The sequence below is a fragment of the Balaenoptera acutorostrata genome, chromosome 10 (genome assembly GCF_949987535.1).
Source record: "Balaenoptera acutorostrata chromosome 10, mBalAcu1.1, whole genome shotgun sequence".
Lineage (NCBI taxonomy): Eukaryota > Metazoa > Chordata > Mammalia > Artiodactyla > Balaenopteridae > Balaenoptera > Balaenoptera acutorostrata.
Window position 1 is genome coordinate 92,315,254 of NC_080073.1, and position 26,614 is coordinate 92,341,867.

At 37.8% G+C, this 26,614-nt stretch overlaps 1 long non-coding RNA gene across 1 annotated transcript in view; it reads right to left on the bottom strand.

Moving 5' to 3' along the window:
* Window positions 1-327: 327 nt before the first annotated feature.
* The window catches only part of LOC103009698 (uncharacterized), a 145,394-nt gene continuing 119,107 nt past the window's right edge, over window positions 328-26,614 (bottom strand). The window contains exon 3 of the long non-coding RNA XR_452460.1: window positions 328-392. This is a non-coding gene — a long non-coding RNA (uncharacterized LOC103009698). The remainder of the gene's footprint in view (window positions 393-26,614) is intronic.

The window sequence follows — 26,614 nt, forward strand, 5'->3', positions numbered from 1 at the left end:
GTAATAAGTACTTTGAAGAAATAACACAGGGCATTGTGGCAGAAAATGACTGATGGTAGAATTTTAGATAAGGGGCTCATGATGAGCTGCTCATGACAAAAATAACAGCTAACAATGTTTAAACAACTGCTCTGGGCCAGGCAACCTGATGGACATCTCAAATGTTTGACCTCATTTGCTTTTAACAATAATCCTAAGAGACAGGTGTTGTTCTTATTCCCATTTTAACAACACAAGGAAGTGGACATTTAGAAAGACCACATAATCAAGATTTAACAGCAACTTTGTGGCGTACCTCGATCACAGTATTTATCATATTGTACTCACTCATTTAATTCCCTGTCTTCACTGTAATATTCTCTGCTTCATGACTGGAGCACATATTTCAGAGGCTGAAACATAATTTAAAAATCTCATCACATGTTTGTTAAGTGAACAGATATATGATTTTTAAAAAAATTTAAAGAACAAGAGGAAAATTCATCATTAGAGAAAGGAAGTATTATTCTGAAAATGCACAAAAAAGTGTAATTCACAAAATGAGTGGAAAATAATTCTGCAACATGTTCTCTTATCTGTTCATGTTCTCGTATAATAGAGGAAAAAGTGTCTATGAAATAAGAACAGAAATTCATAAAAAAATGTTAGGTGAATCATGGATTAAATTAAAGAGAGCTAGTTGGTTTTATAAAAAAACCTACAAGGTAGTTTAAAACACCATAACAGGGCTTCCCTGGTGGCGCAGTGGTTGAGAATCTGCCTGCTAATGCAGGAGACACGGGTTCGAGCCCTGGTCTGGGAGGATTCCCACATGCCGCGGAGCAGCTGGGCCCGTGAGCCACAGCTGCTGAGCCTGCGCGTCTGGAGCCTGTGCCCCGCAACGGGAGGGGCCGCGATAGTGAAAGGCCCGCGCACCGCGATGAAGAGCGGTCCCCACACCGCGATGAAGAGCGGTCTCCGCACCGCGATGAAGAGTGGCCCCCACTTGCCGCAACTAGAGAAAGCCCTCGCACGAACCGAAGACCCAGCACAGCCAAAAATAAATAAATAAATAAATAAATAAAATTTAAAAAAAAAAAAAAAAAAACACCATAACATATTTAAAATCCAAATTGGAAGATTTAAAAACTTTAATGGGGTAACTTAACACACTCAAACTTTGTCAACCTAAGTATCTGAAAACTAAACAAGGAAATTGAGCACTTGGATTGTAATACAATTAATAAATTCAACATGATAGCCCATAAGAACCATACAAAGAAAAAACTATAAAATTTATGAAAGATATCAGGAAAGGTTAATCAATAATGAGTCACATGTTCTTGTAAGAGTGACTGTTATAAAGATATCAATTCTTATATATTAAATTTACAGGTCTAAATATTGTTCCAAGTACCACTTAAATATATTTAATTCTGGGGTTTTGACAAAATAATTAAAAGCCTTCCTGAAAAATAAAGTTTTGGATACATTAGAAAAAACATGAATAGAGAAGACATAAGAAGGGGATATTAGGTATTGGTATGTTTTGAAGCTGTAAAAATTTAATCAGTAGAATGGAAAGACCATTAGAGGAGATAGAAAGCAGTATAGCATGGTAGTTAAGAGCATTAGTGTTGGTTTCTAAAAAATCTAGGTTTAGAGACATCTGTTTTCAGCCTTATCATGTAAAAAGCTTGGAAGTCATTACTCCCATTCTTAGAACAAGAAAATAACTGACTAATCAGAAAATCATTGACTTAGACTCATCACAGAATTGAAGTCACAGGGTAAACTGCCACCTTGAAATCTACAGAGACTACTGAATAAAGAGTATCACAGCTAAGGTAAGTTTACCTGTGGCAGAAGATGCTAGAGCCATAAACTGGTAGAAACACTTAAATGGTAATTTAAATGAATTGCTGGAGGCTGAGTGTGGATTAGCTTGAGAATGAGAAACTCCTGGGGACCCAGTCTTAGGCCACCACACTTTCACCTCCAGGAATCCCACCAAGTTCTCAAGAGTTGAAGATCCAAGAAAAATCCCCTTGTGTCTTGGGCAGGGGTGGTGAAAAGTAACCATTTAGACACATACCTAGAGTGTTTTTTCATAAGAAACACCTACTCTCCAAGGGAAACCAGAGCCTCATCTACCTGATAAAAGGTCAATTAGCTAACTCCAGCCCTGTCTAGGCTTCCTATCTTACATAGGGAAGAAAAAAGGGCCAAGAAACTTCTCAAGGTCATGATTCAGGGACACAGGCCCAGAAAAAGACTGAGATATAAACATAGGATTATTGGATATTTTCCCTCCCTGACACCTTACCACCACATCAATAGGGCTCCAGTAAAATAGCAGTAATTTACAACTGATAGAGTTGCAAGATAGAAGCCCTATTTAAGAAGGAATTCTTAGGGAAAGCCAAAGACATCAGAGAGAACAACAACAACAAAAATACTAGAGGAAACTGAAGCCTCTGGCAACTACAGCTGCAGCAAACATTACACATAGCCCAGCTCCTAGGCAGATTAACATAAAACTTCACATCAAAGGCCAACTTACCTTTACATTTACCATTCTTATTACTTAATACATTATGTTAGGACTTCAACAAAAAAATTACAAAACATGCTAAAAGGCAAAGAAAAACCACAGTCTGGAGAAACAAAGCAAGCCTCAAATCCAAACCCAGATGTGACACAAATATGGAATTATCAGATAGAGAACTTAAAATAATTATTAGTAATATGTTGAGTTCTAATGAAAAGGTAGATAATATGAAAGTGCAGATAGATAGTGTAAGCAGAGAGATAAAATTCTAAATAATAATCAAAAGGAAATGCTAGGAATCAAAAACAGAGGAACAGGAATGAAGAATTCTTTTGATGGGCTCATCAAGAGACTGGATATGGCCAATGAAAGAATCAATAAGCTTGAAGATATATCAGTAGAAACTTCCCAAACTGAAATGCAAAGGAAAAAAGATGAAAAAAAAAAAAAAGACTAGAATATCTAAGTCTATGAGATGATTACAAATAGTATATCATACAGGTAATTGGGATAACAGAGTAGAAGACAGAACGTAACAGAGGAAATATTTGAATTAATAATGGCTAAAAATTTTCCAAAATTAACAACAGACATAACACCACAGGTCCAGGAAGCTCAGAAAACACCAAGCATGGTGAGTACTAAAAAATATACTCCTAGGCATATCATTTAAACTGCAGAAAATCAAACACAAAGAGAAAATTTTGAAAGAAGCCAGAGGGGAGAAAATATCTTACCTTTAAAGCAATGAGGATAAGAAGAAAAAACACAAATTACTGATATCACAAATGAAAGAAGAGTCATCATTATTACATATCCTTGATATGATGTCCTGAAGTGGCACTTTATGGGATCTATTTGAGGAAAACTATAGAATTCTGATGAAAGAAATCTAAGATGATGTAAATGAATGGAGTGTTATTCTAAGTTCATGGATAGGAAGACTATTGTTAAGATATCAAGTCCTCTCAATGTAACCTATAGATTCAATAAAATCCCAATCAAAATCCCAGAAAGTATTTTGTGGATAGCAACAAAACTATTCTGGAAAGACAAAAAAAAATTAATAGCCAACATAATACTGAAGAAGGAGAACAAAGTTGGAGAGCTGACATTATCTGACTTCACTTACTATAAAGCTACAGTGATCAAGAGTGTGGTGTTAGCAATAGATACATAGATCAATGGAACAGAATAGAGAACCAAAAACAGAACCACGCAAATATAGTTAAATGATCTTTGATAAAGGAAAATAGACAATTCAATGGAGAAAGAATAGTCTTTTCACCAAATGGTGCTGGAACTATTGGACATCCATATGCAACAACAAAATAATCTAAAAACAGATCCTACACTTTTAACAAAAATAACTCAAAATGGGCTATAGGCCTATATATAAAATGCAGAACTATAACACTTCTAGAATATAACACAGGAGAAAATCTAGTGACTTTGGATTCAGTGATGAACTTTTACATATAAGCCAAAAGCATGATCAGTTCAAGGGAAATTCTCTTCATGCCTTTGAATGCTTTTTCTTTACAATTTGCTGAGTTTTAAAATTTATGGATGCCCAGTAGGCATACGTAGGATCATTCTTATCTGTCTTCCATTTCTATTAGCTTTTGTCTCTTGCTTTAATCTCTGTATTTTTTCATGAGCCTTCCCTTTGCTTACCTCAAACTTTTTCTCATTGTTAATTATCAATTATGTGTGTTGTGGTTCTTGCTGTTTCTAATTTATTTGTTAGTTCTCTAATGATGTTATTTTCATCCTTAATTTGTTTGCTTAAGCCTATAATCTCTGTTCATTCTCGATATATTAAACTTGTGTTCTTGGGAAGCTTTTATAATAGAACAAAAGATAGATATATATATATATATATATATATATATATATATATATATATATATATATATATATATATATATATATAATTGCATAATGTTAATTCTCTGAGGTAATTTGCAGTCTAAGAATACCCAGTCTCTGGCACTTATTAGGTTCCATTAAATGTACAATGCCAGGGTTCACCCCGTCTAATAAGGAGGCATGCCGCATTCCCACAGAGGGATAGTCTTAGGGTCTAGATATCTCCCCCAAGTGATATAAGGTTTTGACATCCTTCTGAGTCAGTCCCTTTGGACCTTTCCCATTTCATTCATTTCTCCCTAGCAGCTACTTACACTACTTCCTAGGAGGAGGAAGGAAATCACAGATAAGGGTATCTTCTCAGAATGGATCTCTCACACTTGTGGGTGTTGGAGAGAATGCTGAAGTTTGGGTTGACTCATCAGTGCAACATTTGTGGGCGAGGGTAGTAATTATTGGAGCCATGCTCATTTGCATTGTACTTTTGCCAAGTTCCTGAATTTCTTTCCTTGGTTTTATTCCCTGACATTTATGACATTGGATCATCCTTTCATAATGGGTCAATATAAGGGATTTCTGCATTACTACACTCAGGACACCATCATTGCCCTGGATCCTGCTCTCCCATCTGGGGGTGCCTGACTCTTTGAAATACAAAGACAAAATAGAATGAGCCATGCAGTTATTTCAGGTGCAAACCATGAACTCTAATTATAAAGTATCTTTCTTCAACAAGTCTTTGAACCCAACACGAAAAATTCTCCCTAACAAATCTATTCATTCACTCTAGTACATGAAGTGTGTATGGTGGGGGAAATCATTAAAAAATGATTTCTGGTGAAATTTAGAATGGCACTCTGAGGAATATGCTTTGTTGTGCTGATACTTTCAAGTGCTTGGGGGTAAGGAGCACACTCTGAGTAGCTCTTTACTTTAGGAAGTTGTCCTCACCTTATGCTCAGTTTGCTACATAAACACATTAGCCAGATGCTTTCTCAGATATATTCTACTGCTGTTGTTTTGACATGACCACTGACAAAGTGCTTCTGGCTTCCAGCATTGGGTCAAATCTAACATAGCCAAACCTTTTCATGCAGCTGTATTTTCCCATAGTTGTAATGCAATAAAGTTTGAGAAGGCCACATAAATATAGTCCTGTCACAAAGCTAGAGGTCACGGGTTGATCTGCATGAAGATCTTGTGGGAGGTGCTGAGCCTTGAAGGTTAATCCTATAGAAAATTTGGGAGCCCTGAAGGTTACGTTGGAGACTGCTGGTCTAACAGTTCACATTGTAGGCACTCAGTCTATACTTCGTAATTGATTGATTTTCCTTCTGGAAGCTTACAAAGACCTATGGCAAAAACAAATAAGAGGATCATTTCCCTTAACTTCACCCTAGTGTGCTTTTCTATTAAGTTTAGAGAAATGAAAACCAACCAATGTATTATTCTTGGAATGAAAAATTCACATTTTGTTTTGATTTTATATATGTAACAAGCCAAATTTAAGAGGGTGTTTATAATCAGGTATGAAACCTGAAATAGATTTACAAAGAGAATTATTTTGCCCTTACCATCACCATTCCCCTCCAAAACAGACTAACACAATAAAAAATTGCAAATAATTCGTTGAAGTTCTTTCTAGGTTTCAAAGATAAATGAAGCATTTTGTATCATCTCTAGAAAGTGCTCTTAAAATTCAATCTAACTTTGTCCTACTTTCTCCTTACGTAATGGATTTCCAGAGCTGTGGAAAGGACAGCTTTGTGCATGGTAGGCACTAGAGCGCGGGATATTAGTGCTGGTGAAGGGAGTTTTAGCAACACTCTCTCCTGTCCTTCAGCCTTCTAGCGCCTTCATAACCACCTGACACTCTTCTTCTGGGATTACAAAGAGCGATTGCTGTGGTCAGCAAGATAAGAGAATGCAATTCTTTTGGCCAGTCCCATACTGTTAACCACATTGAAGACTGATGGAAGTGAGAGAAGAGGAGATAAGAAAAGAGTTGCTTATTCAAGGCCATGCTATACAAGCCGTTATCTAAGTTACAGGCTGTATCAACCTGCTTCCTTGGGAAAATGAAATTTAATCTCTTTGCATTGTGCTTAGGTCTGCAAACTTAAGAGAATGGAGATGCATCTTCCAACCAGAAAAGGATTTAGAGGAAGGTTTTTCTCCCAGGCCAAACAGGAAAGGTCCGTATAAGCCCCAGTCCCTCCCTAGTCTGGGCTACGTTCACTGTATCACAGGTAATTTGCAGCATCCTGGTTGAGGTAACGCAACAGAAGAGTTCAGGGCTGGACACACATATGAACCTTGTTGAGGAGTAACAGGGTGAGCTCTTATGGCTATAAAAAGAAAAACATGCTTTCTCATTCACTTCAGAACTGTAGGAAAGAAAAAAAAAACTTCACAAAGACAGCAGGCTGAATACAAAAAAAATGCAATTATCTTTTATTCATTCATATTCCATTTGGTAAGAGAAAAATTATATGCTGTTGGGCTTGGTACCCTTTAAAACATTGAAAAATCAATCAATCACATAAATTAGGTACTTTGGAATTTTACAGCCAATGCCAAGGACATGCCGTAGGGATTGCTTGTGAATTCAGAACTATTTTTTAATAAGATAAACGGCATTTAAAACATTTTGAAATGATTTGAAACAATACAATATAACAAAAATAAATGTGGAAGGAGAAATAATAACAACTGGGAAGGGGCTTCATTTGGGAAGGGAAAAAAAGTCTATGCAAAGCTTGGCACTGTTCAATTTTAAATGTGGTATCAGGGCTTTATCTTTCAAAACAAACTTCAAAAAGTCAAGCCTGCTAAAGCCTGTGGTGACCTTATTGTACAGTGTGGGGAGAGTCTTTGCCACATACTTTGCCTGAGAATTCATTATGCAGGGTCAACGGCTCCTCCCCAGCTAATGTCCACGTTCCCTGGCAATTCTAAGGTCAGTCCTTGTACTAAAGCCCATGGCAAATGCTTCATGGACTTAGCTACTAATGTGAGGGCAACATTGTGTGGATCTTTGACTGTCTATCCAGCTATCTAGCGTTGCAACTATTCATTTATAGGCTGATTGTCATCGATGGACATTTCTATACACATTTTAAGCCACAGATTTATCAGTTGCTTTGTATACTTTCTGTTATCAGAGCTTTAACATCTTAACAGAGTTATTAGTTAACACTTTTTTATACTCTTCTAGTACAAAGCCCAACATATATAAAACAAAAGTAGTACACGATGCCAAAATATTCCCTAGCTTTACAAGAATAAACAGATTCTATTCAGTGTAATTTTAGTAGAAACTGTATTTTAGTCATACTCTAATATTTTAAAAAGATGTTCATCCATATATGTTACCTTTGGGAATTGCCTTTATCAGATATTTGATTATTCATGATATATAATTTCTTAACTCTTTCTGGTAACAGAGTTTATTTTACACTGTGATATCTACCTATTTAAATAGTCATGTCTTAGTTATTTATGTCATCTGACAAACCATATCATGACACTTGAAATGTGTTTCTGGATTCTTTAAGGACAGAGCACAAGTGCTCTCTACATTAATGTAAACGGGGACATTTTGGTCGTGGGAAAATCACCATCAGAAAAATAGAAGAGAGTAGAAACTCATAGAAGGGAAGGAGGAGCCCAACACCTTGGTGGACACTGAATCCAAGAAGATGAGGACAATAGGGAACATTTTCTAGAGGCAAGAGTGTGGGATTGGCAAAGTTAAAAAAGGACAAGGAGCTTTCATGATTGTTCTGCACTATAACAGCACCGTGTAGCCCCAGGCCTTCAGTGGTATCTGCTGTACACTTACCTTTAGGCCAGTGGTACTCTGGGAATTGAAGCCATCCTGGCTTTTCCAGTGAAGATGGAATGTTGAAAGAAAGAGTACATTCAAGATATTGAGTGTGGAGACTGAGAACAGAAGCAGGATATAAAGTCAGGTAATTAGGAGAAATATTGTTCCCTAAAGAATCCTTAGCAATAGTGGATAAGATGCTGGGTTTCCCATTTTACATGGGATAGGGGTGTAAGCCAATGTATTCATTACATTAAAAAATATTAAAAAGCCTTGAGAGGATCTGAAAATGTATAGGTTACATTGTTATCTCAAAATCCTTAGTGAAATTCTATTTAGGGGAAATATAAAAATGTGTCAAGGCAGGGAGAAATTTGTTGTGACTAAAGTAAAACCTCAGAGTTCTGATCATATTAATCTAAGTACTAAGTAAGGTGGGTCAGAGGGCACTGAATCCAGGAACTCTTAGGAAAAGAAGGTTGAAGTTAGCATTGAAATGAAAGGTGAGGCTTCTGAGATCAATTTGTTCATATAAACGTCATTATGTGTTCATTCTAACCTGAAGATGTGAGAGAATCCTACTTTCCTGCCGTTATACTTCTGCCAAAACTTAAAGCACTTGTGGGTATGAAATAGTTGTTTGTGATTAAATTATGTTTATATGATCAAACTGCAGTGGTTTGACCTTTGTGAGGCCAGCCCACCTGGGACTATTAGCTGTGTGACAGGACAAGTTACTAACCAATCTGAGGTTTAGACTCCTCATATGCAAAACACTATAAACAGGCAACTCAGCAACTGTTGATAGGATCAAATGTGAAAAGTATCTAATCCAGGTCCTGGTTGAACAGTGATACCTTTTAATCCCCTTCCTCTTTTCTCTGGGAGTCCTCACCAAAAGTTCCCAAGGAAGAGGTGTAGTTTAGAGTCTACAGTCCAGGCATAAAACGTTGACTGGGCCATTTACCATGACTCACAGGGTATTAATCGCCACAGTTGGGATCAGGATATGAGGGCTAGGGGAGATATGGGAGATACGAAAATAGTAATAGGGAATAGTCAGAATGTCCTAGAATATGGCTTGACTTTAAGGGTTCGAAGTCCAGGAAAGCCCCAGAGACTTTCTGGACAAATAATCAAAGTCTGTGGATCTAACGGCCAGAAATCTGAGCAAGATGGGCTCGTGGGGAGTATTTTTTTTTAGGACACAGAGATTGAATGCTTAGTAAAGTAAAAAAATTGAAAACTTTATGCTTTGGCCAGTCTATTGGGAAGTTCCAATGCCTGAGAAGTTCATCTCATTAGAGCCACTTCAAAAAGCAGCTCCCAGTTGGTTAATCAACGGAAGCAATTTACTTGAATATTTTTTGAGTCATTATCAGGGCCAAATTTTATTACTTCTCATGACTACCTTAGGTAATCATTAGTAATCCAGTACTTCTCATTCAGTCTTCAGAATTACTTTCCAGAATCAACTGCATCTATCAACTGCATCTGCCTCATGCCATAGCCTAGGCCCAAACTGGAATATTATGGCTCCATACAAACAGCACTGTACCAAGAGTAGGACAACTCTCGTCTTTCCTTTCACTTTCCTTCCAAGCTTTCTCACCTTCTACCTGCCTTGTTCTAAAAGCTTCTGGGACTTATCACTGAGACTTATATGTCTTTGGCAAGCCTCAATTTCTTGGCCAATGCTATGTGATTTCTGGAGGACCAGATGGCAACAATATGCTGGCAAGTGCCTTGGAAAGTAAACGTGTAATGCAAAGAGAAGCCACTTGATATGGGAGAGTTTTGAGGGCAAGTGGTAGATGAGTGTTTCAGAGGTAGAAGAAAGGCTTGTGTTCCCTATTCAGCATCTTCCTACTTTAGTTTCTGGTTCTCATTTCTGCTCTTGTCTTTACACATAAATTTGTTCATGATTAGCCTCAGATTAGCCAGGTGCCTCTGCTAGGGATATACAATATTTTTTTTGTTTATTTTTTGTTTGTTTTGTTGTTTCATCCCTACTTCAGTACATCATTAGGAAGGAATGGTGACTAATTGAAAACATTACTTCTCTATGTAATGGTCAGCACACTGCCATCAGGCACCATCTTACTTTTGATGCTCTAACTAAGGGTAACTAAGGGGTGACTAGAAAGGGTGACACACAGGGATGGTTTTCAAAGAATGCCAAACCTGGATGCAGGAAAGTATTTGACCACTTTAGCAGAAGGACTTTAGAAGCCAAGGCCAACTCTTCAAAAATTTACTATCAGAATATCAACTGAAAAGTGTCCTGGATAGCATCAGAGTACCAAGATGTTCAACCAACATTGTCCTCCAAGAGGGTGGGAGAACATTATGATGTGCTCATAAAAAGTAAATGTATTAAATTAAATTTATAGGCAGTACCTAAAATAACCACTTATGCTGTTTAAGACCATATATCTTGGAAAAATGTACCATGGCTCATTTACAGAGCTGTATGACCCATATGGACACCAATGTCTGGTATATAACAGGTCCTCAACAATTTTTGATACATTAATAAATGTTTGTATAATGTATATGGAGCCAAAGAAGACAAAGCTGATTGTGAGAAGGCTGACACGCCGCTGTTTGAGAGACTGTACATATACAGCCAGAGGAACTTAGTGAAGGCAAACTCATCAACATAAACTAGCAAAGTGTTGTGACAAAAAGGATGACGATGTCCCAGAGAGAAAGTGATGCCAGCAACAGAATTCACATTAGAGGAGTTACCAGAGATATCTCATGACATTCAAAGCGCAGAGGATAAAATGTTGGAAGATGACCGAAAAGTACGACAATTCACCAAGATATAGAAAAGATGCATCATAAGTTATACAATGAGAAGAATGCAAGCACTGTTTAAACTCTTGATAAATATTTTACAAAGAAATAAAACTTTAAAACTCTAAAAAAAAAAATATAAATAAATGTTTGTATAACTTGAGTCAGTAGTTTCTCATTTCCCAGACTTAATTTAAAAGGATATTATACTTATGAACTGAGAAAATCCTTATATGCTTTTATAGTTATCCACCTATCCAACAATGGAAAAAGCACTGCACTTGCAGTCAGAGAGAAACCTAAGTCTGCCACTAACAAATGATGAAACTTCAATTTCATTATCACTAAATTAAAACAGTTAGCTTGAACATTCTGTTCTGCTGTATACCATACAACTGTATACAAATACATACAAACAAATAGATCCTGGTTGATAAAGGAAAATCGTGGAGTCTGCCAATGGTACAGCCCAGGTGTGGGTGCCATGTTTAAAGGTGTGATTCAAGTTCATGACCATCTCTTTAATGCAGAAGAAATTTGGAGCTAGTTATATTTTTGAATAGTGTTACCAGGCTTTCTTGTTTAAATACAGATAGGGGCCTTGTATTCAACCTTCGAACATTCCCAATAAATCCTCTATGTTCTGTTACTGGGTCCTCAAGGCAAACCTTATACCTCCCACTGCTCCTAGGTCTCCTAAATTACAGAGAAGTGGGGTGGTTTTGTAGAGATAAGGAAATAAAGAGCAGCTGAGTTCCCCAAGGAGAAGCAATGGCTGCTCTGGTGAAGATGATCCGATTAAGGAAAAAGAAATCAGAAGAGAGAAGCAGCTGCAGCTGGAAGCATGCTTATGGGATTGGAGAGTGTTTAAATCTGTGGTTCAGGAAGACCTTCAAGATGGCCGAGGAGTAAGACGTGGAGATCACCTTCCTCCCCACAAATACATCAAAAATACATCTACATGTGGAACAACTCCTACAGAACACCTACTGAACGCTGGCAGAATACCTCAGACTTCCCAAAAGGCAAGAAAATCCCCATGTACCTGGGTAGGACAAAAGAAAAAAGGAAAAACAGAGACAAAAGAATAGGGATGGGACCTGCACCTTGGGGAGGGAGCTGTGAAGGAGGAAAAGTTTCTACAAACTAGGAAGCCCCTTCACTGGTGGAGACTGGGGATGGGCGGGGGTGAGCTTCGGAGCCACAGAGGAGAGCGCAGCAGCAGGGGTGCAGAGGGCAAAGTGGAGAGATTCCCTCACAGAGGATGGGTGCTGACCAGCACTCACCAGCCCGAGAGGCTTGTCTGCTCACCCCCCAGGACAGGTGGGGGCTCGGAGCTGAGGCTTGGGTTTCGGAGGTCAGATCCCGGGGAGAAGACTGGGGTTGGCTGCGTGAACACAGCCTGAAGGGGCTAGTGCACCACAGCTAGCTGGGAGGGAGTCTGGGAAAAAGCCTGGGCCTGCCTAAGAGACAAGAGACCATTGCTTTGGGGTGCACAAGGAGAGGGGATTCAGAGCACCACCTAAACGAGCCTCAGAGATGGGCGCGAGGGTTGGCTATCAGCGCGGACCCCAGAGACGGGCATGAGACGCTAAGGCTGCTGCTGCCGCCACCAAGAAGCCTGTGTGCAAGCCCAGGTCACTATCCACACCTCCCCTCCCGGGAGCCTGTGCAGCCCACCACTGCCAGGGTCCCATGATCCAGGGACAACTTCCCCGGGAGAACACACAGCACGCCTCAGGCTGTTGCAAGGTCACGCTGGCCTCTGCCGCCACAGGCTCGCCCTGCATTCCGTATCCCTCCCTACCCCCCCAACCCCGGCCTGAGTGAGCAAGAGGCCCCTAATCAGCTGCTACTTTAACCCCGTCCTGTCTGAGCAAAGAACAGACACCCTCAGGTGACCTACACGCAGAGGCGGGGCCAAATCCAAAGCTGAACCCTGGGAGCTGTGTGAACAAAGAAGAGAAAGGGAAATCTCTCCCAGCAGCCTCAGGAGCAGCGGATTAAATCCCCACAATCAACTTGATGTACCCTGCATCTGTGGAATACCTGAATAGACAACGAATCATCCCAAAATTGAGGTGGTGGAATTTGGGAGCAACTGTAGACTTGGGGTTTGCTGTCTGCATTTAATTTGTTTCTGGTTTTATGTTTATCTTACTTTAGTATTTAGAACTTATTATCATTGGTAGATTTGTTTATTGATTTGCTTGCTTTCTTCCTTTTTATATATATATATATTTTTTTCTCCTGTTTCTCTTTTTGTGAGTGTGTAGGTGTATTCTTCTTTGTGTGATTTTGTCTGTATAGCTTTGCTTTTACCATTTATCCTAGGGTTCTCTCTGTCCGTTTTTTCTTTTGTTTTGTTTCTATAGTTTTTAGGGCTTGTTATGATTAGTGGATTTCTTTACTGGTTTGGTTGCTCTCTTCTTTCTTTCTTCTTTTTAAAACACTTTTATATTTTATTTTTAATAATTTTTTAAAATTTTAATAACTTTATTTATTTTATTTATTTTTCTTTTTTTTTTTCTCTCCCTTTTCTTCTGAGCCGTGTGGCTGCCAGGGTCTTGGTGCTGTGGCTGGGTGTCAGGCCTGAGCCTCTTAAGTGGGAGAGCCGAATTCACGACACTGGTCCACCAGAGACCTCCCGGCACAATGTATTACCAAATGGCAAAAGCTGTCCCAGAGATCTCCATCTCAATGCTGAGACCCAGGTCCACTCAAGGACCAGCAAGCTACACTGCTGGACACCCCATGCCAAACAACTAGCAAGACAGGAACACAACCCCACCCATTAGCAGAGAGGCTGCCTAAAATAATAATAAGTTCACAGACACCCCAAAACACACCACCAGGCACGATCCTGCCCACCAGAAAGACAAGACCCAGCCTCATCCACCAGAACACAGGCACCAGTCCCCTCCACCAGGAAGCTCACACAACCCACTGAACCAACCTTACCCATTGGGGGCAGACACCAAAAAGAAATGGGAACTACAATTCTGCAGCCTGAAAAAAGGAGACCCCAAACACAGCAAGTTAAGCAAAATGAGAAGACAGAGAAATACACAGCAGATGAAGGAGCAAAGAAAAAACCCACCAGATCAAACAACTGAGGAGGAAATAGGCAGTCTACCTGAAAAAGAATTCAGAGTAATGATAGTAAAGAGGATCCCAAATCTTGGAAATACAATGGAGAAAATACAAGAAACATTTAACAAGGACTTAGAAGAACTAAAGAGCAAACAAACAATGATGAACAACCCAATAAATCAAATTAAAAATTCTCTAGAAGGAATCAATAGCAGAGTAACAAGGCAGAAGAATGGATAAGTGACCTGGAAGATAAAATAGTGGAAATAACTACTGCAGAGCAGAATAAAGAAAAAAGAATGAAAAGAACTGAGGACAGTCTCAGAGACCTCTGGGACAATATTAAATGCACCAACATTTGAATTATAGGGGTCCCAGATGAAGAAGAGAAAAAGAAAGGGACTGAGAAAATATTTGAACAGATTATATTAATTATATTAATTAATATAATGGGATTATATTAATTCCCTAATATGGGAAAGGAAATAGTGAATCAAGTCCAGGAAGCACAGAGAATCCCATACAGGATATCTCCAAGGAGAAAATGCCAAGACACATATTAATCAATCAAAAATTAAAAACAAAGAAAAAATATTAAAAGCAACAAGGGAAAAGCAACAAATAACATATAAGGGAATCCCCATAAGCTTAACAACTGATTTCTCAACAGAAACTCTGCAAGCCAGAAGGGACTGGCAGGACATATTTAAAGCAATGTAAGAGAAAAGACTACAACCAAGATTACTCTACCCAGCAAGGATCTCATTCAGGTTCAACAGAGATATTAAAACCTTTACAGACAAGCAAAAGCTAAGAGAATTCAGCACCACCAAATCAGCTTTACAACAAATGCTAAAGGAACTTCTCTAGGCAGGAAACACAAGAGAAGGTAAAGACCTACAATAACAAACCCAAAACAATTAAGAAAATGGTAGTAGGAACATACATATCGATAATTACCTTAAATGTAAATGGATTAAATGCTCCCACCAAAATACATAGACTGGCTGAATGGATACAAAAACAAGAGCCCTATATATGCTGTCTACAAGAGACCCACTTCAGACCTAGGGACACAGACTGCAAGTGAGGGGATGGAAAAAGATATTCCATGCAAATGGAATTCAAAAGAAAGCTGGAGTAGCAATTCTCATATCAGACAAAACAGACTTTAAAATAAGGACTATTGCAGGAGACAAAGAAGGACAGTACATAATGACCAAGGGAACAATCCAAGAAGATATAACAATTGTAAATATTTATGCACTCCACATAGGAGCACCTCAATATATAACGCAAATGTTAACAGCCATAAAAGGGGAAATCGACAGTAACACAATCATAGTAGGGGACTTTAACACCCCACTTTCACCAATGGACAGATCATCCAAAATGAAAATAAACAAGGAAACACAAGCTTTAAATGATACATTAAATAAGATGGACTTAATTGATATTTATAGGATTCCATCCAAAAACAACAGAATACACTTTTTTCTCAAGTGCTCATGGAACATTCTCCAGGATAGATCATATCTTGGGTCACAAATCAAGCCTTGGTAAATTTAAGAAAATTGAAATTGTATCAAGTATCTTTTCCGACAAAAACACTATGAGACTAGATATCAATTACAGGAAAAAATCTGTAAAACATACAAACACATGGAAGCTAAACAATACACTACTTAATAACCAAGAGATCACTGAAGAAATCAAAGAGAAAATAAAAAAATACCTAGAAACAAATGACAATGAAAACACGACGACCCAAAACCTAGGGGATGCAGCAAAAGCAGTTCTAAGAGGGAGGTTTATAGCAATACAATCCTACCTTAAGAAACAGGAAACATCTCAAATAAACAACCTAACCTTACATCTAAAGCAATTAGAGAAAGAAGAACAAGAAAACCCCAAAGTTAGCAGAAGGAAAGAAATCATAAAAATCAGATCAGAAATAAATAAAAAAGAAATGAAAGAAACGATAGCAAAGATCAATAAAACTAAAAGCTGATTCTTTGAGAAGATAAACAAAATTGATAAACTATTAGCCAGGCTCATCAAAAAAAAAAAAAAAGGGAGAAGACTCTAATCAACAGAATTAGAAATGATAAAGAAGTAACAACTGACACTGAAGAAATACCAAGGATCATGAGAGATTACTACTAGCAACCATATGCCAGTAAAATGGACAACCTGGAAGAAATGGACAAATTCTTAGAAAAGCACAACCTTCCGAGACTGAACCAGGAAGAAATAGAAAATATAAACAGACCAATCACAAGCACTGAAATTAAGACTGTGATTAAAAATCTTCCAACAAACAAAAGCCCAGGACTAGATGGCTTCACAGGTGAATTCTATCAAACATTGAGAGAAGAGCTAACACCTATCCTTCTCAAACTCTTCCAAAATATAGCAGAGGGAGGAACACTCCCAAACTCATTCTATGAGGCCACCATCACCCTGATACCAAAACCAGACAAAGATTTCACAGAAAAAGAAAACTACAGGCCAATATCACTGATGAACATAGATGCAAAACTCCTCAACAAAATACTAGCAAACAGAATCCAACAACACATTAAAAGGATCATACACCATGATCAAATGGGGTTGATCCCAGGAATGCAAGGATTCTTCAATATATGCAAATCAATCAATGTAATAAACCATATTAAAAAACTGAAGGAGAAAAACCATATGATCATCTCAATAGATGCAGAAAAAGCTTTTGACAAAATTCAACAACGATTTATGATAAAAACCCTTCAGAAAGTAGGCATAGAGGGAACTTACCTCAAAATAATAAAGGCCATATATGACAAACCCACAGCCAACAAAGTTCTCAATGGCGAAAAACTGAAACCATTTCCTCTAAGACCAGGAACAAGACAAGGTTGCCCACTCTCACCACTATTATTCAACATAGTTTCGGAATTTTTAACGACAGCAATCAGACAAGAAAAAGAAATAAAAGGAATCCAAATAGGAAAAGAAGAAGTAAAGCTGTCACTGTTTGCAGATGACATGATACTATACATAGAGAATCCTAAAGATGCTGCCAGAAAACTACTAGAGCTAATCAATGAATTTGGTAGAGTAGCAGGATACAAAATTAACGCACAGAAATCTCTTGCATTCCCATACACTAATGATGAAAAATCCGAAAGAGAAATTAAGGAAACACTCCCATTTACCATTGCAACAAAAAGAATAAAATACCTAGGAATAAACCTACCTAAGGAGACAAAAGACCTGTATGCAGAAAACTATAAGACACTGATGAAATAAATTAAAGATGAAACAAACAGATGGAGATATACACCACGTTCTTGGATTGGAAGAATCAACATTGTGAAAATGACTATACTACCCAAAGCAATCTACAGATTCAGTGCAATCCCTATTAAACTACCAATGGCATTTTTTACAGAACTAGGACAAAAAATTTCACAATTTCTCTGGAAACACAAAAACCCCGAATAGCCGAAGCAATCTTGAGAAAGAAAAACGGAGCCGGAGGAATCAGGCTCCCTGACTTCAGATTATACTACAAAGCTACAGTAATCAAGACAGTGTGGTACTGGCACAAAAACAGAAATATAGATCAATGGAACAGGATAGAAAGCCCAGAGATAAACCCACACACCTATGGTCACCTTATCTTTGACAAAGGAGGCAAGAATATACAATGGAGAAATGACAGCCTCTTCAATAAGTGGTACTGGGAAAACTGGACAGCTACATGTAAAAGAATGAAATTAGAACACTCCCTAACACCATACACAAAAATAAAGTCAAAATGGATTAAAGAGCTAAATGTAAGGCCAGACACTATCAAACTCTTAGAGGAAAACAAAGCCAGAACACTCTATGACATAAATCACAGCAAGATCCTTTTTGACCCACCTCCTAGAGAAATGGATATAAAAACGAAAATAAACAAATGGAACCTAATGAAACTTAAAAGCTTTTACACAGCAAAGGAAACCTAAACAAGATGAAAAGACAACCCTCAGAATGGGAGAAAATATTTGCAAATGAAGCAACTGAGAAAGGATTAATCTCCAAAATATAGAAAGAGCTTATGCAGCTCAATACCAGAAAAACAAACTACCCAATCCAAAAATGGGCAGAAGACCTAAACAGACATTTCTCCAAAGAATATATACAGATTGCCATCAAACACATGAAAGGATGCTCAACATCAGTAATCATCATTAGAGCAATGCAAATCAAAACTACAGTGAGGTATCACCTCACACCAGTCAGAATAGCCATCATCAAAAAATCTACAAACAATAAATGCTGGAGAGGGTGAGGAGAAAAGGGAACCCTGTTGCACTGTTGGTGGGAATGTAAATTGATAAAGCCACTATGGAGAACAGGATGGAGGTTCCTTGAAAAACTAAAAATAGAACTATCATATGACCCAGCAATCCCACTACTGGGCATATACCCTGAGAAAACCATAATTCAAAAAGAGTCATGTACCACAATGTTCATTGCAGCTCTATTTACAATAGCCAGGACATGGAAGCAACCTAAGTGTCCATAGACAGATGAATGGATAAAGAAGATGTGACACATATATAGAATGGAATATTACTCTGCCATAAAACGAAACAAAATTGAATTATTTGTAATTGAGTTATTTGAGGTGGATGGACCTAGAGACTGTCATACAGAGTGAAGTAAGTTAGAAAGAGAAAAACAAATACTGTATGCTAACACATATATATGGAATCTAAAAAAAAGAAAAGGTTCTGAAGAACCTAAGGACAGGACAGGAATAAAGACACAGACGTAGAGAATGGACTTGAGGACACGGGGACAGGGAAGGGTATGCTGGGACAAAGTGAGAGAGTGGCATGGACATATATACACTACCAAATGTAAAATAGATAGCGAGTGGGAAGCAGCCACATAGCACAGGGAGATCAGCTCGGTGCTTTGTGTTCACCTAGAGGGGTGGGATAAGGAGGGTGGGAGGGAGACGGAAGAGGGAGGAAATATGGGGATATGTATATATGTATAGCTGATTCAGTTTGTTATACAGCAGAAACTAACACAACATTGTAAAGCAATTATACTCCAATAAAGATGTTAATAAATAAATAAATAATTGGGGGGAAAAAAATCTGTGGTTCAAACTTAAGAAATCCTGTAATCCTTTCTCACCTTCCTCTCCTCCCTCCACAACCTAACCCTATCCGAAAAAACTTGGAAAGATCTCGTTTGGCAAACTGGCATGGGAACTTTGGGAAGCAGTGGGCAGAATGTACGCAATCTGAAATTAGCATGGCCATAGAAGTGGAGCTGTGGGATTGCGTGGGAATAGGATGTCCCAGAAATGTGCTAAATGCCTGTGTGTCAGATCCTGTGTGAGAGACTCTTACATACCTTGTCACTTTACTCTTGAAAAATTATTTTCCTAAGTATTAAATATTTTCAAACATACAGAAAATAATATAACATCACTGTACTCACCACCCATATTCAACACAGGTTAATATTAATACAGGTAAATATTAATGCTAATGTTTTGTGACGTTGACAAAGATCTTTCTTTTTTAATGTAGAAATAAAATCTTACACACTCAATTGAAATACTACCTCTTCACACATCCAATTACGTTTCCTCTCCCCTTTCTCACGATTCACCTGAAGAACCGAGGTGCTGTCCATCTGTCAGAAGCACAGCATCTGACGGGGGAGTCAAAGCTGACCAAATGGGGGCCAGCAGGAGTGCCATGACCATGCCAAGGTAACTACAGGTGAGAGATATCCAGGGTTGGGGAGTTTCTGAAGAATCCATAAATATGCCCTGTGAAAGAAACGGCAGCAATGGAGCATCTGCCAGATCCAGTTGGCACCGATGTCTAGATTGTAGTTATATCAGGAAAGCAACACCATTTCTGCCCTTACCTTACTCTCTCCCTGTCTCCAAGAGTGCACAGGTCTTCTAAATTAAATCTGTATCACTGATTCAGTCATGGTCCAACAGGAAACAGATGGCACTCTCAAAACAGTATAATTTGAGGAGGGTTTATTTACAACAGGACTGTTTACAAAGATATGGGTATAAGGGAAACCACAAGAGACAGCGAAGTAACCCAGGACTAATAGCATCTGGGTAGTTAACCTCGCGGTCCATAGAGATGAGGGGAGGGAGCACTTACTGGGACCCAGAAGAAGAGAGAGTTAAGTAGAGTCTCCTCCTTTGAGAGGAGTAGTAAACTGTTGTGGGATATGGCCAGCCTACCTCTTGGGCTGAAAGCCAGAAGAATAATCTCTTAACATCAATTTCCTAACTCAGTCTGGCGCCCCACTGTGACTCCATTATGAAGCCAGAGGGCATTGGAACCATTTACATAAATCTATACAGGTCAGCCATAAATTTACATGCCGATAATGTTTTAGCTGCATTACAAAGTTTGGCTATGTGATATTTCATTGTTTAGTTCTAAATACTTTGCATGTTCAATTACCATTTCTTTGACCCAAGGATTATTTAAAAATGAATTTCTAAGTTTTCAAATTTGTAACTTTATGAGTATCTTTCATAATTGAATAACAGTTTTCTTGCTTTAAAATTGGAAAACACAGTCTTTCTTATATAATTTTTTGTTGTTGTTATTTCTTGAGTCTTTTGTGACCCAATAGATGGTCAATTTAAAAATGATCAATTTAAAAATGTTCACTGTCTGGTTGGTAAGATCGTATGGTCCCTAATCATTGATTATAGAGTTCAATATACGTCTATTAGATATAGTTAATTTTGTTGTTCAAATTTTATATATTCTGACTTTTTTCTTTTATATGCTTTATCTAAGACTTTTAAAGTTTTATTTGCTTGGTGATTTGGTTTTTGTGAGTTTGGTCAACATTTTTAACTTTGCTTTTTTCAGTTTCTTATTGCAATTCTGGCAATCTATATGTTTATATAATATACAATTATGTAACTAAAATTGAAGTAACTGCCAAAATAATTTAGCATAGCTATGTAAATCTTACTATTTCCTTCTATTATTATAATAATCCTCTTTGTCCTTAATGAGCCTTTTTTGTCTTTAATAACTTTTTCCTGGAATTCTATTTTATCTGCTATTACCATAGCTAAACAAGCTTTATTTTTGACAGTATTCTGTCAGATATATTTTTCATCCTTTAATTTTCAAGCCTTTTGTGTACTTACATTTTGGGTATCTCATAAATAACATACAGCTAGATTTTATTCTATATTTTGGTCACTGAGAAAAAATAAGAGGCAATTTAAATCTCTCCACTTTTATTGAGATTACTTACACATTTGGAATCTTTTTTTGTTTGTTTCTGCAACTATGCTTTTCTTTGCTTTACTCTTCTCCTTTCCTGTCTTATAGTGGATTGACCAAACTTAACTCTTTCCTCTCTCTTCCTCTCTCCCTCCCTTCCTTTTTTCTCTTTATATTTGGATTGAAATGTATACATTTATTGACTTGATTTCTATTTTCTTATGGCATTCTTAATTCAACAATGCCTAAAGTTAAGCAATTCTCTACTATACTCTCACAAAAATAAGGACCTAAAAATACTTTAAACTTTCCATTTTGTAATTACTAATTTGTGTTTATGTCTACTTTGTTCACAAACACCACCAAATTATTTATTTTTATTATTGACTGTTTGGAACTGATGCTTCCTTAGTTTTACCCATCAGTTTCTTTGCTCACTTTTGCTTCATAATCACTTGATTCTTGAACTTTTGTTTCTTCCTTCAGGTTGAATTCCTCTCCTACTGATGTTCATTCTTCTGCAGTTTTTACAGAAAGGGTTTGTGAATGGTAAATTCTCCCAGTATTTTTTTTTCTAAAATTATCATTATCTCACTTTTATGTTTTGGAATAGTTTGGTTGGTGTTGAAATTCTAAGTTCACAGTTATTTTCTCTCAGTCCTTTGGGAAATCTCATTTCTTTGTCTTTTGACTTCTTTGTTACTAATTTTTTTTTGTTGTAAGTAATCTGCCTCATCTCTCTGGTTGCTTTTAAGATTTTGTAAGATTTCAGTTCCTTGAGTGTCATCACATATGTTTAGATGCAGAATTGTTTTTTTAACCTTTCTCAGTGTGCTTCTTCAATCTGAGAACTCATGACTTTCTTCAATGCCAGAAAAATCTCAGCCATCATTGTTTTGAATAGTGCCTCATGTCTTATTCTATCCAACTTATTTTTCTGGAAAACCTACCATTTGTATTTTGATCATTCTCATTTTGTCATCTATAAATGTTGACCACTCTTTGCTATCATTCTTATTATTTTCTGTAGTATTCTGTGTAATTTCCTCATATCTATCATCCATCTCTCTCTCTCTGCAGTTGTGTTTTTCCCAGCTGTTTAACCTGCGTGTTGAGTTTTATTTCAATGACTAATATTTCTACTTGGATATTTTACAAATCTGCTTTCCCCATGGAATCATATTTTTATTATGGTTTTTATGTTCTCTTTTGTCCCTTTAATTATCATGTTCAGTGTACTTATTGTGTCATCTATTTTAGATATCCTATTATCAGAAGCTCTAATTTTCCTTTTTGTTTTTGCTGACTCTTTTTCATGGCTGACCATTTCCTTGGGTGACTGATTTTTTAAACTTATCTTCCATGGAGCTTGTTCTTCTGTGGTAGCCTCATTCACCCTGGGTTGTGTCCTCATAGGAGAGTTACAGTTTTTTCTCTTATGGTGTCTGGGATATCTTCAATTTAAGATCTTTTTTTTTTTTTTTTTTAATGATATTCTTGTCTGCTTACATTCTTTTTATGTATGTATGTATGTATGGCTGTGTTGGGTCTTCGTTTCTGTGCGAGGGCTTTCTCTAGTTGTGGCAAGCGGGGGCCACTCTTCATCGCGGTGCGTGGGCCTCTCACTATCGCGGCCTCTCGTTGCCGCGCACAGGCTCCAGACGCGCAGGCTCAGTAATTGTGGCTCACGGGCCGAGTTGCTCCGCGGCATGTGGGATCTTCCCAGACCAGGGCTCGAACCCGCGTTCTCTGCATTGGCAGGCAGATTCTCAACCACTGCGCCACCAGGGAAGCCCTAAGATCATTTTTTATGCATTAATTTATCACTTGTGATTCTTGAATTGGTAGCAGAAATTCAGACCCTTTTTTCCACCACAGTCTCAAGGTACACTTTTTCTAGTCTAGTTTCCATACAGAAGGAGCAACTCTTCCAGCGACCCATCTTTACAGAGAGGTTTCAGTTATAGGTCTTCACCTTTCATGGGTTCAAGGCCACATTTACTTCCTCCAGCCTGGGCATTATAACCCTTTTTAGTTAGCTGTTTGATGTATGTTCTCATTTAATGTCCCTTAGGTGTCCTTAGCATTAGCCAAGTTCAAACTCTGGCTTTGATTTCCTTATTTATTTTAACAGCATGAGGATTTTCCATTCCTCTATTTTGAGCTTTGTTATACTAAAAGCATCATTTTGTTACATCCTGTATTTCTAAGTGTTTGAAGGAGAAAGCAGGTGCACATTCCAGCAACTGAGCTTGCTTTTAATGTATTTGACAACTTTGTGAGGCAGGGATATTTTTAATTCCTTTTACAAAACCTCACGGAACATCTACAATGTGCAATGTTCTAAATCCTGGGAATACAGAAGTGACTAAGATGTAGTCCATGATCTAAGGTACATGCAAATAATGATTACAATGAAAGGTGAAAATTTATGAAATAAAGGTATGAATAAAATGATAGAGAGAGAAAATCTGGCTCTTCATTTTTTTCGAGGGTAGAACTGAATTTCAAGCTATTGATAATGACTTGCCCAGTTTCAAACAGGTATTAAAGATAGAACCAGGATACATGTTCCACTTTTCTAACAGAAAATCTTGTGCTTTTTAAAGCGTAAATAGCAGCTGCAGCTTCAATGTAAGTGTTACTTTGTGAGCAGTGAGGGAGTTCACTTAGAGTGCTGGTTACATATCAGATTTATGATGAATAAACACTTATTAATTAAATACTCTTCAGAGAGCCTTGCATCTCTCACCCACAGCCCCATTTGAGAAAAAAATTTTTTTCTCTAGGCCTGAGCTTTCTCCAGCCACTGCTTTCACAGCACTGAGGACAGAGAACTCAGGGGCTAAATGAAGGTAGACTGCAAACCAGAAATTGGTGTTCCAAAAGTTCTGAAGTGATAGAAGGCAACAGAAAAAGCCCTACTAGGATGAGAATTTAATTCTAGAGTAGAGGCTTGATAGAGTTTTATATTCAGTGGGAGGGAAGGAGATAATATCTAGGACAGTTTATAGCCTCACTAAACAAGGACTTCACATTGAAAACATCTAGAGAACCACAGCCCAGCCTCCTGCTGTTCCCTGCTATTGAGGAGCAGAGAGACTTTTCAGAGACCTTACCTTAATTTCCTGTCCAGTTGGCAGGCTTTGAATTTTTCAATAAGTTTTATGTTAAATAATGTTGGGTTTTTTTCCTCTTTAAATGCCAATTTTTTCATGTGATTATGTGTCTGCTTTTGATCTGGAAAGTGCTCTGAAAGGCATTGTTTCATCTGATATTAATTTGAAATGCAAAACAGAAAGAAGGGGCAGGCAGATTTGCTACATTGATGATGTTTTGTAGCTAATTTGATTTATGGGACAGAAGGGAATGTCAAGAAAATCTTAAGTATTCAGTTCAGCAGATATGTCTGATGCCTCTTACTTAACCCACCGCTATTTTCTTTTCAGAAAATAGTATATGCATAGGGGGAAAAAAAGCCTATGGCTATCTGTGTAGCCTGTTCAACTTGGCCCAATAGTTCAACCTTAGCTGATTGTCAGATTTCACAAACTTGTCCACTGGTGCTTTGTTTCTTAGAGTCTTGAAAGAATTTCAGTTTTCTTAACATTTCCAGTCCTTCACTATTAAAATACAATTCCTTATCAGCTAATAATTTAGGATTTGACAGCTATGGGTGATAGAAATATGGACTGAAGAAAAGGAGTTTTTCAGAAGGACAACATGGGACGATGAAAAGAGAAGAAGGGGCATTATTTTAGTATCATATTTGTGTGAATTTGAAAGTGTATCTTCCCCAGATCTCACTCCTTTACTCCAGATATATGTATATTAAACCACCAACCAGACACTCCTCCTGCTGGTTGTATATATGCCTCCAACAGTATGTCCAGATTGAATTTCCAAAGCCAGAAACTTGGGCAACCATCTGACTCCTGTGTTGTCCTTTCCAAGTCCTGCACTGTAATATTATAATTTGCTATCATTTATTGAGTACCTCCTTATCACCTTCTATATGTCAGGCTATGTAGTAGGTGACAGATATATATGTTAAACTATCTCATTTAATGTTAAGAACAACCATCTTTGCAACCTGTTACTGTTCCATTTTTCAGATGAGAACATTGAAGCTCAGAGAGCTTAAGTAACATGCTCATGCTCAACTAGGCAGTAAGTGACAGAGTCATAATGCATTATTTTCAGTTTCCTGAACATGCCTCAAGTGGTTTCTAGAACTTTCCTTCTCCACTTATTTGTCTGACTATCCCTTTCTTATCTTTCTGTCAGGACTCAGCTTAAAATGCACTTCCTCCATGATCTCTGGTTTTTCAAGTCTGGTCTGAATGTCTCTCCCATCCCCATCACCAATATCTCTTCTGCTATGATTATCCTTATTGCATTAAACTTTGTTTAATTGCCTGCATCCACCATTATTTGTATATGAAGGTGAAGACTACTTTCCTTGCCATCAAATCCCTAGGCCATAGCATGTAGCAGATACTAAGTATTGGTTTAAAGAATGAAAGAGTGTTGGGAGAATGAGAAACACAAATTCTGTTGACTTCTGAACTATTGCCTTGGGCTGGCCCTTTCAAATTTTCCTTTTTCTAGAACGATTCCTTGTCCTTAGAGCTGTTCCATCTTAGTTCCCAGGTGTAAAGCTCACTGCCAGATTCTACAAGTTGCTCAATTGCAGGGAGCAAATACAAGCATTTACCTTGTTTATTTAACAAAGCAGAACGTTTGCATTTTGCTGTTTTATCCTATCAGCTTGGTAGGGACAGGGCTTTCTTGTTTATCCTTCCTTCATTATGCCATTTCATAGGATTACAGGGTGTCAATGTTCAAATGGAACTTAGAGACCATTTAACGAAATCCCCCAGAGAAAACGTAGTCCCAGAAAGATAAGGCAATTGACCAAGATCCTGCTGCTGACAAGCAGTAGCCTCTTTTTGTTTTATTTATTCTGTTTCTGTCCACAGTGTTCCCTCTCTTGGGGTCAGATTGATCTCCATTTGGGAAGGTGGTCACACCTACTAGTCTGAGGTCTACCAACCTACCTTTGGACACTCAAAAGGACTTTACTTCTTTGCGGTTTGCCAAAAAGCTGACTTCAGTATGAAAAGAAGGTGTCTCATTATCTGGTGTTATAACCTTAGAGCAGCCAGCAGAGTGATCGGTCACACACTAAGAAGAAAACACTGGACAGAA